Consider the following 12,006-nt stretch of genomic DNA (forward strand, 5'->3'; position numbering starts at 1 on the left):
GCCCAGTCCGCATTTGAGTATTTACAGCTGCGCAGCAATTAGTGCCAGCTGCACCGTTTAGGCCCTCATTCTAATATTCCCAGCTGCCCAGCAAGTAGTGGGCAGCTGTAACGGTTAGGTCTGCGCTGAAGTGCGCACCTTGACCTTCGCTGCCTTGGCAGCGCGCCTTGACTTTGGGGACATGGGGCATTTGAGCCCCTTTTTGAGATGGCCAGTTGGCCAGGGGGGTTGTTGGGATTGTTAGGTTTGTAGGGCGCCAGGCCCTAATGTGATTTTGGTGCTTAGAAATGTAATGTGTGTAGTATGTTTTACGCACCCTGTGTTGATGCCTCTAAATGTGATTCATGATTATGAGGTTGGTTCGCATATGATGGTTTATGCTAGTGAGAATTATTCCCTGAGGTAGTTATGCTTAGGAGGTTAGGGTCTAATGTGTTTAGACTTGTGAGAGAAGTGCATAATGTGTTTATGCTGATGAGGTTGGCGTACAATGCGTTTGGCGACTAATGTGATACTGTGCAATAATGTGGTTTATGTTACAGGCTGATGCTAAGTACAGTGATTACCAGTAGTTACTGGTTGTGTTCTAGGTTTATGCAAAATTCTACATTTACTAAGTTCACTTTGTGATGGTACTGACAGTGGTCCAGTGGGCCCTGTCAGGTGTAAATAATCCCTTGTAAATATTGCCCAGTGCCAGGTGGCACAGTGTATAATATGTGCGTACTATTCTAAGTTGTTATGATAATACAAAGGCTATTTTTATATATAACCTTGTGTGGGGTTTCTTTTGTGGTGGACCTGGGATGTTGTTGCTGGGTGCGTGCGCAAACGCTTTACACATTGCCTCCGGGATAAGCCTGACTGCTCGTGCCAAGCTACCAAGGGGGTGAGCAGGGGTTATCTTTGGCGTGTAACTTCCTTGCCCTGACTAGAGTGGTTGTTTCTGCCTGGCTTTGGCGCATGCCCCTTAGCTAGCCAGAAAGCCCATTTCTAACACCCCCCATGTGAGTTCCCCACACTGCCCACCACCCACCCACTCTGCGCTAAAGAGCCTCCCACCCTTCCCACGGTCCCACCCCTCCATGCCAAGATCAGGTCGGGGTCTCGCTGAAGCTGAAGTAAGAGGTGCAGCCTGTTATGAGGGGCTGGGGCTGCAGCTTCCACTTGTAGAATGCACGTGAGGCAGAAATAAAGAGACAACACAGTGAGTTCAATGAATAATTCAGCTTCGTGGTGCATTTTATTCACAGACTGAGGTCCTCGGGGACATCTCCCGCCTCCATCCCTCCCTCCCTCAAACACATCCCCGGCTCCCCCAACCCTGGGGACATCTCCCCTTCCCCCCTCCCTCGGGGACATCTCCCTCTCCACACTCCCTCTTTGGGGACATCTCTCCTCCCCCTCTCCGGGGACATCTCCTGCCCCCCCTCCCTCAGGGACATCTCCCTCTCCACCCTCCCTCTTTGGGGACATCTCTGCTCCCCCTCCCCGGGGACATCTCCCGCTCCCCCTCTCTCAGGGACATCTCCCGCTCCCCCCTCTCTCAAGGATATCTCCCGCTCCCCCCTCCCTTGCTGATATCTCCTGCTCCCCCTCCCTCAGGGACATCTCCCACACACCATTCACTTGAGGACATCTCCTGCTCCCACATCCCTCTTGGACATCTCCCGCTCCTCCCTTCCTGGGGACATCTCCCGCTCCCCCTCCCTCTGGGAAATCTGTTGCTCCCCCTCCCTTGGAGACATCTACCATTCCCCCACTCCCTTAGGGCCATCTCCCGCTCCCCCACCCTCAGGGACAACTCCCGCTCCTCCCTCCCTCAGGGACATCTCCAACTCCTCCCTCTCTCTGGGACATCTCCAGTTCCCACCTCCCTCGGGGACATCACCCACCCTCCCCCTGGCACCGGGACATCTCACGCTCACCCATCCATCCTTGGGACAACTCTCCCTCCCCCTCTCTCAGGACATCTTCTGCTCCCCCCTCCCTTGGGCACATCTCCCTCTCCCTTGGGTCATCTCCTGCACCCCCCTCCTTAAGGACATCATCTGCCCTCCCTTCCTCGGGTACATCTCCAGCTCCCTCCTCCCTTGGGACTTCTCCCATTCCCCCCTCCCTCTGGAACATCTCCTGCACTTCCCTCCTTAGGGACATCTCCCGCTCCCCCTTCCCTCCTCGGGGACATCTCCTGCTCCCTCCTCCGTCCTCAGGGAGATCTCCCAGTCCCCCCTCCCTTAGGGACATCTCCCACTCATGCCTCCCTCCATCAGGGACATCTCCCACTTCTCCCTCTCTCTGGGACATGTCCAGCTGCTACCTCCCTCAGGGGCATCTCCCGCACACCCTTCGCTTGAGAACGTCTCCCGCTCCTCACTTCCTGGGAGACATTGACTGCTTCCCCTCCCTCCTGAGGTACATCTCCAGCTACCCCCTCCTATGGGGACATCTCCCTCTCCCCCTCCCCCAGACACATCTCCTGCTCCCCCTCTCTCCTCAGGGACATCTCCCGCTAGCCCCTCCCATGGGGACATCTCCCTCTCTCTCTGGGACATGTCCAGCTGCTACCTCCCTCAGGGGTATCTCCCGCAGACCCTTCGCTTGAGAACGTCTCCCGCTCCTCACTTCCTGGGAGACATTGACTACTTCCCCTCCCTCCTGAGGTACATCTCCAGCTACCCCCTCCTATGGGGACATCTCCCACTCCCCCTCCCCCAGACACATCTCCTGCTCCCCCTCTCTCCTCAGGGACATCTCCCGCTAGCCCCTCCCATGGGGACATCTCCCTCTCTCCCTACCCTAGACACATCTCCTGCTCCCCCTCCCTTCTCAGGGTCATCTCCCGAAACCCCCTCCCTGGGGGGACTGTTGAATTCCAATGAAATCCAGGAAAGTATTTTTTAGAAAAATCATTTAATTGGGAGATATGAAAATCCGAAGCTCATAGGTCAGAAGTTACAGGTCTAGTGACCAGAATCCAGAATCCCCAACATTAGAACAATCTAGAATTACAGAGAATTCTAATAACATTAAAAGAAACAGACAACACTAAAATGAAAGATTATGCAGAGGATATAACAGGGACATCTCCCTTAACAATTAACCATAGTCCTTCATTCTGCTGGGAGGCTTGGTCTTCCGACGGTCAGTTTTTATTCTTGAAGAAATGGAGTCAGGTTCCTTAAAAAGGTGGTATTTAGAAAAAAAGGAACAGGAGGCAAGCGGCATTTAGCAACCCGTCTAACATTCCAAATTCTCCCATCCTGTGTCATAACAGTGTTAAAATGTACTTTAATAACTCTAATAGGAGGTCCGAACTTGGCAGACCCTTTAATATTGAATCCGGGTTTTCTTACTTTGACCCAATCACCAATCACAAATGAAGGCATTTTCACATTCATCTTCCTATCATAAGATTCCTTCATTCTTTCCTGTTTTTGTTGAACTTTGAACTTTACTTCCTCCAAATCATCATAAACAAATTCTTTTGACATTTTGTTTTTTATCCACCAAGGACACAGCTTAGAAACTGGTTCTCTACCCCTAAGTAAACGGAAAGGACTCAAATTAGTTGTAGTATGTGGAGTTATGCGATACGCCCACAATTTTTCCCTCAGAGCAATTTTCCATTCTCTACCTGAATTCTTAGCCATTTCAACACCATCTTTAAGCACTCGGTTGAACCTTTCAACCTGACCATTACCCTGAGGTTCATGGAGGGCTGTAGTTTTGTGCTTAATGTTATGCAATGCTAAAAAGTTTTGCATCTCATGAGATTTGAGTTGCACACCATTGTCGGTTACAAGAACTTCTGGTACACCTTCGCTAGAAAAAAATTCTCTAAAAAAATCAATGATGGTTGGAGTGGTAGCATGATGAACAAATTTAACCTCTGGCCACTTCGAATGATAATCAACGATTACCAAAGCAAAGCGGGAGTCTTGAGGCAGAGAATTGAATGGTCCAGATATGTCAAACGCAATCTTCTGCCATGGAGAATCTGGCCATGGTACTGGTTTAAGGGGAGCAGGAAAAGTTCACATGATTTTATCACTATTGACACATTGGAAACATTCCCTTACAGTTCTATCCACAGTTTTGTCCAAACCTGGCCACCAAAAACTAGATCTTATCAACCTCTTCATGGACGACATCCCGGGATGCCCCTCATGTGCAAGTTTAAGGATAACATCTCGCATTGACTCGGGAGGAACACATTTCCTGTTTTTGAAAATTAGATCATTCTCTACCGTAAGTTCAGAAGAAACTTGCAAAAATGACAGAAGTTCAGGAGGGACACTTCCACTATTGGGCCATCCTGTAAGAATGAAACTCTTAAGAAGGTTCCAAGTTTTGTCAGAAATTACACTTTGATTCCACAGACTTTCTGAAATAGCAGAAAATTCTTGTGAAACAAAATCAGAAATGGTGGAAATAATCTCAAAATCATTAGAATTTGTTTTTTCACTCATTTGAGAGCTAGGAAGTCGAGAAAGACAGTCTGCCGTAGCATTATGCCTCCCAGGGACATATTCCACATAAAAATTGTACTCCTGTAACCTGGACATAAATCTACTAATCCTTGCAGTGGCATTCCACCCACCACCAGGAGATAAGATAGACACAAGTGGTTTGTGATCAGTCCTGAGTGTAAACCTGTTACCCCAGATGAAATTCCGAAAGTGCTCAATACCCCACGCACATCCTAATAACTCTTTCTCAATCACAGAATATCTCCTTTCTGTTTCGTTAAGAGTGCGAGAGGCAAACGCTACACACCACTCATCCCTGGCAGCTTTTTGTGAAAGAACTCCTCCCAACCCATACATGCTAGCATCCACTGTGACAATACAAGTCTTATTTACACAAAATGGTTTTAAAGTTGGAGCCTCAACAATTTCATTTTTGATCAATTGAAAAGCTTTTTCTCGTCTAGATGTCCAACAAAATTCCACACCCTGCCTCGTAAGCTCTCTCAAGGGCTCCATTTTGGTAGCAAAGTCTTTTATAAACTTGCTGTAGTATTCACAGAGTCCTGCAAAGGATAAAGGTTTCTCTTTGTTATCAGGGGCCGGTGCCTTTACAATTGCTTCCACCAAAGATTTTTTTGTAATTACTCCGTTACCAGTTAGAGTATGTCCTAAATAATCCACACTCTCACGAAACATTTTACATTTCTCTTGTTTTAAGGTTAACCCATTCTGCTTGAAGCGTTTACAAACTTCCTTTATGTGTTCAGTATGTTTTTGAGAGTTAAGGGAGAACACAAGAATATCATCCTGTAAGCACCTCACAAAACTTTCCACATCTTTAAAAATATGGTGCATAGCTCTCTGAAAAACAGATGCCGCAGAGGCCAAACCAAATGGCATTCTTTTTTATTGAAATAACCCTTGGGGTGTTGGAAAAGCGGTACAACTCTTTGAATCTTCAGTGAGAACAATCTGATGATCAGCTGACCGCAAATCAAATGTAGAAAATATCTTAGCCCCCTCAAGCATGGAAACTACTTCATTTATATTGGGCAAAGGGTGGCAGTCCACAATCAGGTTAGCATTTAGCGCTCTCAAATCTACACACAACCTCAAACTTTTATCTGATTTTCTGGCAAGAACAATGGGAGAAACCCATTCAGAGGATTCCACTTCCTCTATTATATCATCATCAATGAGTGCTTGCAAAAGTTTTTTAAGATCTTCTCTCACACATATTGGTACAGACCTAAGTTTTTGTTTAACTGGAGATGCTCCTTCTTTGACTCTAATCTTGTGTGAATATGTGTTAAGTTTTCCTAATTTATCAGAGAATACCCTAGGAAAACAATGGTGTAAATTTCATTTCTAAAATCTACACTTTCACTCACTTGAGACACTAACAGAACAGGATCACTGCTCCTGGGATTGAGCATAATGCCAAGAGAGCATTCATCCCTCCAGCCTAGCACATTCACCCCCTTCACGGCAACATACATTTTAATAAAAGCTGTGCGTCCTTTGAATTCAATTACCGCTTCAACAAAACCATCCATTTCAATAACAGATCCATCAAAAGCTTTAGCTACAATCTCTGATTTTTTAAGATCCTCAAATTAAAACTTTCCTTTAAAACGATCTAAGAATATTTCTCTGGTGATAATGGTCCAAGGGGAACCAGAATCCGCCATAAGCTCCAATTCCACATCCTGCACATGCACTACACATTCTAGAGGCTCTCTTCATTTGTATCTGTATTTACATTTTCATCTCCTATGGATAACAACATTCCCCCAACATATCCTTCATTATTACTTTCACTAGTTTCTATATTGACACTGGAGACTTTATTTTTAACACTACTATTCTCACGGCTTCTAGAATCCTTACAGAACGAAGCAAAATGCCCACATCTTCCACACTTGTTGCATTCTCTGTTAAGGGCAGGGCATTTGGGAAAGGAGGCACCGTGATTTGGGCTTCCACATCTAAAACAACAAAAACTACTTTCAGGTCTTCTGACAAACATCTGACCAAATTGGCTCTTCTGATAAGACTCAACACTATTACGTGTTGATGTGGTACCTGAACTAACCCGTTGTGGATCTGTTTTTATCACACAAACTTCATCACTCGTTCCTTTATCATCTCTATGCAAACATTTAATCCATTTGTCGGATTGTTCCAGTGCCTTAGAAGTTTTAATGACTTCATTTAAATCAGGATCTCCCAAAATCCATAAATGTTGTTGGTTTTTTTTGCTTTTGATGTGTACGATGATTTGATCACGGATCATCTCATCGGTCATGGGACCAAAATTACAATGTACAGATAATCCGCGTAAACCTGTGAGAAAATCATCAAAAGTTTCATTGTCTTGTTGTGCCTTAGTATAAAATGTATACCTGTTTAACGCAATGCTAAAAGTAGGCTTAAATCTAAATTCTATTCTATGTAAAGCCTCCTCAAAAACATTTCTGTCTCCACCCCCATCAGTTTCTGGAAGAGTCCTATATACAAGTTGCCCTTCTGATCCCAAACAATGTAAGAATTTTTTTTTTTTCTCTCAGCAGAAAGTCTGTCACCATCTATAGCTTTGAGGTAAGTAAGAAATTCCTCCTTCCACCTGGACCAGGGGATAGGAGGGTCCCCTTTCACTTGAAGGAATTTTGCGGGAGGGTCAAACTGCAATTTAGTAATAAAACAAAGAAAGAAGAGGAAAAGAGAAAAAAAAATAATGAGAGTGAGTGAAATAATGTCAATTAATTCAGAGAGATAAAATAGAACAAATTGTTTAGTGTGCACATCACTGTGTGCAAATTGTTAAACAAGGTGTGCACATCACCGTGTGCATTAATATGCAGATGAGTAAAAATAACCGTGATGAATTATGTAGTTGGAGTACATAGTGTCCAAATGTCACAAAGGGCAAATTTGATATGCTGGATGATCCATAACTGTTTTTTTTTTCAAAGGATGGAAATAAGTAAATAAATACCGCCGTTGGATTAGTCTGTTCGGGAAAGTGATCCTCCTTCGTGTCCGCGTTTCGTTAGTCTGTTCGGGAAAGTGAGCCTCCTTCGTGTCCGCATCTTGTTCAGTGTGACGTTGCTAAGAGACCAATTTCCAAAATGGCCTCCGTACGCAACGTGACTTGCGTGGCGCATTGGAGGAACACGTAATAATGAATGCGGAAGAGCGGAGACGAATCCCAGGGAACACAGGCATCGGCTCCAGAATCAGCTCCGAGAGGCACGAGACAGAATCCCTCAAGAAATCGAAGCAACACAAACTCCAACGGTCAAGGTAAATCCGTTTGAGTTACTTTGCTGTAGCTAGACGAAACGAGTAAAAATCCAGACTTCGACGTGTCGCCAAGGTAGTAGTGAAGAATATTTTTTTTTTAAAACAAGTCGAGAAGGCCAATATGAATTAATATTAAAAATCGCCAATCAAAAACAATGAAGCAAGTTCAGGTATCTTCCCAGAAGCAAAACAAAAAAAATGTCCATCAACTCGTTGCCAAAAATTATGTTGAATTCCAATGAAGTCCAGGAAAGTATTTTTTAGAAAAATCATTTAATTGGGAAATATGAAAATCCGAAGCTCAGAGGTCAGAAGTTACAGGTCTAGTGACCAGAATCCAGAATCCCCAACATTAGAACAATCTAGAATTACAGAGAATTCTAATAACATTAAAAGAAACAGACTACACTAAAATGAAAGATTATGCAGAGGCTATAACAGGGACATCTCCCGCTCCACCCTTCCTGGAGGACATCTCCCGCACATCCTCCCTCCTCAGGGACATCCGTCGCTCCTCCCTCCCTCGGGGACATATGCCGCTCCCCCCTCCCTTGGGGACATCTGCGGCTCCCCCACTCCCTCTGGGACTTCTCTTGCTTCCCCTCCCTCAGGGACATTTCCCACTCATCCCTCTCTCTGGGACATCTCCAGCTCCCACCTCCCTCAGGGACATCTCCCACCCCCCTCCCCCTGGGACTTCTCCTGCTCCCCCTCCCTCTGGGAAATCTGTTGCTCCCCCTCCCTTGGAGACATCTACCATTCCCCCACTCCCTCAGGGCCATCTCCCGCTCCCCCTCCCTCAGGGACAACTCCCGCTCCTCCCTCCCTCAGGGACATTTCCAACTCCTCCCTCTCTCTGGGACATCTCCAGTTCCCACCTCCCTCGGGGACATCACCCACGTCCCAGTCCCTCTGGGACGTCTCCCCCTCCCCCTGGCACCGAGACATCTCACGCTCACCCATCCATCCTTGGGACAACTCTCCCTCCCCCAGGACATCTCCTGCTCCCCCCTCCCTTGGGCACATCTTCCCCCCCCCCCTCCCTTGGGACATGTCCTGCCCCCCCTCCTTAAGGACATCATCTGCCCTCCCTTCCTCGGGTACATCTCCAGCTCCCTCCTCCCTTGGGACATCTCCCATTCCCCCCTCCCTCTGGAGCATCTCCTGCACTCCCCTCCTTAGGGACATCTCCCGCTCCCCCTTCCCTCCTCGGGGACATCTCCTGCTCCCTCCTCCGTCCTCAGGGAGATCTCCCATTCCCCCCTCCCTTAGGGACATCTCCCACTCATGCCTCCCTCCATCAGGAACATCTCCCACTTCTCCCTCTCTCTGGGACATGTCCAGCTGCTACCTCCCTCAGGGGCATCTCCCGCACACCCTCCCCAATACACATCTCCTGCTCCCCCTCTCTCCTCAGGGGCATCTCCCGCTAGCCCCTCCCATGGGGACATCTCACCTCTCCCCCTACCCTAGACTCATCTCCTGCTCCCCCTCTCTCCTCAGGGTCATCTCCCGAAACCCCCTCCCTGGGGAACTGTTGAATTCCAATGAAATCCAGGAAAGTATTTTTTTAGAAAAATCATTTAATTGGGAGATATGAAAATCCGAAGCTCAGAGGTCAGAAGTTACAGGTCTAGTGACCAGAATCCAGAATCCCCAACAGTAGAACAATCTAGAATTACAGAGAATTCTAATAACATTAAAAGAAACAGACAACACTAAAATGAAAGATTATGCAGAGGATATAACAGGGACATCTCCCGTTCCCCCATTCCTGGAGGACATCTCCAACTCCTCCCTCTCTCTGGGACATCTCCAGCTCCCACCTCCCTCAGGGACATCTCCCACCCCTGCCCCTGGGACTTCTCCTGCTCCCCCTCCCTCTGGGAAATCTGTTGCTCCCCTTCCCTTGGAGACATCTACCATTACCCCACTCCCTCAGGGCCATCTCCCGCTCCCCCTCCCTCAGGGACAACTCCCGCTCCTCCCTCCCTCAGGGACATCTCCAACTCCTCCCTCTCTCTGGGACATCTCCAGCTCCCACCTCCCTCAGGGACATCTCCCACCCCTGCCCCTGGGACTTCTCCTGCTCCCCCTGCCTCAGAGACATCTTCCACCCCCCCCTAACGGGGGCCATCTCCCTCTCCCCTCCCCCACAGGGACATCTCCTGATCCCCCTCCCTGGAGGACATCTTCCACTCCCCCTCTCTCCTTGGTGTCGTCTGCTGCTCGCCCCTCCCTGGGGGACATCTCACGCCCCCGTCCCTCTGGGAAATCTCCTGCTTCCCCCTCTCTAAAGGACATATCCTGCTCCCCCTCCCTTGGGAACATCTCCTGCTTCCCCTCCCTCTGGGACATCTCCTGCTCCCCCTCCCTTGGGGACATCTCACACTCCCCTCTCTGTCCCTGGGGACACCTCCCATTCCCACCTCCCTTGGAGACATCTCCCTCACTGGGGGGACATATCCCACAACCCCACACTTGGAGACATCTCCTGCTCCCCCCTCCCTCAGGGACATCTCCCGCCCCCACCAGGGACATCTCCTGCTCCTCTCCTCTCTGGGACATCTCCTGCTCCCCCCTCCCTCAGGGACATATCCCACCCTGCCTCCTTGGGGGACATCTCTTGCTCCCCCTCCCTCAGACACATCTCCTCCTCACTCCTCCGGGCATCTCTTGCTACCCCCTCCTTTAGGGACATCTCTCGCTCCCCTCCCACAGACACATCGCCTGCTCCCCCTCCCTCCTCGGGAACATCTCACGCTAGCCCCTCCCATGGGGACATCTCCCTCTCCCCTACACACATCTCCTGCTCCCCCACCCTTCTCAGGGACATCTCCCGCTACCCCCTTCCTGGGGGACATCTCCGGCTCCCCCCTTCCTGGAGAACATCTCCCGCACACCCTCCCTCCTCAGGGACATCTCTCGCTCCTCCCTACCTCAGGAACATTTGCCGCTCCCCACCTCCCTTGGCGACATCTGCTGCTCCCCCACTCCGTCTGGGACTTCTCCCGCTTCCCCTCCCTCAGGGACTTTTCCCACTCCTCCCTCTCTCTGGGCCATCTCCAGCTACCACCTCCCTCAGGGACATCTCCCACCCCCCTCCCCCTGGGACTTCTGCCGCTCCCCCTGCCTCAGAGACATCTCCCGCCCCCCCTTCCAGGGGCCATCTACCTCTCCACCTCTCCATTCCCTCCTCGGGACATCTCCCACTTCCCCTCCCTCCTCAGGGACATCTCCTGCTCCCCCTCCCTGGAGGACATCTTCCACTCCCCCGCCTGCATTGGTGACATATCCTGCTCCCCCTTCCCTGGGTGACATCTCACACCCCCCCTCCCGCAGGGACATCTCCTGCTTTCCCCTCTCTAAAGGACATATCCTGCTCCCCCTCCCTCTGGGACTTCTCCAGCTCCCCTCCCTTGGGGACATCTCACACTCCACCCTCTGTCCTCGGGGACACCGCCCATTCCCACCTCCCCATGAGATATCTCCCTCTTCTCCCTCACTGGGTGGGGGGCATATCCCACTCTCCCCTCACTTGGAGACATCTCCCACTCCCCCCTCCCTCAGGGACATCTCCCGCCCCTGCCAGACATCTCCTGCTCCCCCTCTCTTTGGGACATCTCCTGCCCCCCCCCTCAGGGACATCTCCCACCCTTCCTTGGGGGACATCTCTTGCTCCCCCTCCCTCAGGGACATCTCCTGGTTCCCCTCCCTCCTCCGGGCATCTACGCTACCCCCTCCTTCAGGGACATCTCTCGTTTCCCTTTCCCCAGACACATCTCCTGTTCCCTCTCCCTTAACGGGGAAATTGCCTGCTACCCCCTACCTCAGGGACATTTCCCGCTCCCCCTTCCTGGAGGACATCTCTCTCTCCTCCTCCTCAGGGAAATCTGCAGCTCCCCCCACCATTGGGGACATCTGCTGCTCCCCCTTTCGCTCTGACTGGGAAATCCCCGCTCCCCTCCCCCAGGGACATCTCCCTCTTCTCCTTTCCTCTGGGACTTCTCCCGCTCCTCCTGCCTCAGGAACATCTCCCGCCTCCCCTCTCTTGGGGCCATCTCCCACCCCCCCTCCCTCATTGGGACATCTCCTGCCCCCCTCCCTCCTCGAGGACATCTCTATCACCCCCCTCCCTCTGGGTCATCTCCCCCTACCCCCTCCCTCGGGACATCTCCTGCCCCCCCTTCCTTCCTCGAGGACATCTCTATCACCCCCCTCCCTCTGG

The 12,006-nt window shown here is 50.1% G+C and overlaps 1 long non-coding RNA gene and 1 pseudogene across 2 annotated transcripts in view; one reads left to right on the plus strand and one right to left on the minus strand.

Moving 5' to 3' along the window:
• The window catches only part of LOC146813564 (butyrophilin subfamily 2 member A2-like), a 363,671-nt pseudogene extending 356,112 nt beyond the window's left edge, over positions 1–7,559 (minus strand). The window contains exon 1 of the transcript XR_014966043.1: positions 7,471–7,559. The product of XR_014966043.1 is annotated as a butyrophilin subfamily 2 member A2-like (transcript). The remainder of the gene's footprint in view (positions 1–7,470) is intronic.
• Positions 7,560–7,687: 128 nt separating this feature from the next.
• The window catches only part of LOC146813565 (uncharacterized), a 484,226-nt gene continuing 479,907 nt past the window's right edge, over positions 7,688–12,006 (plus strand). Inside the window, exon 1 of the long non-coding RNA XR_014966997.1 lies at positions 7,688–7,778. This is a non-coding gene — a long non-coding RNA (uncharacterized LOC146813565). The remainder of the gene's footprint in view (positions 7,779–12,006) is intronic.

Source organism: Triturus cristatus, chromosome 7, assembly GCF_964204655.1.
Source record: "Triturus cristatus chromosome 7, aTriCri1.1, whole genome shotgun sequence".
NCBI classification, from domain to species: Eukaryota; Metazoa; Chordata; class Amphibia; order Caudata; family Salamandridae; genus Triturus; species Triturus cristatus.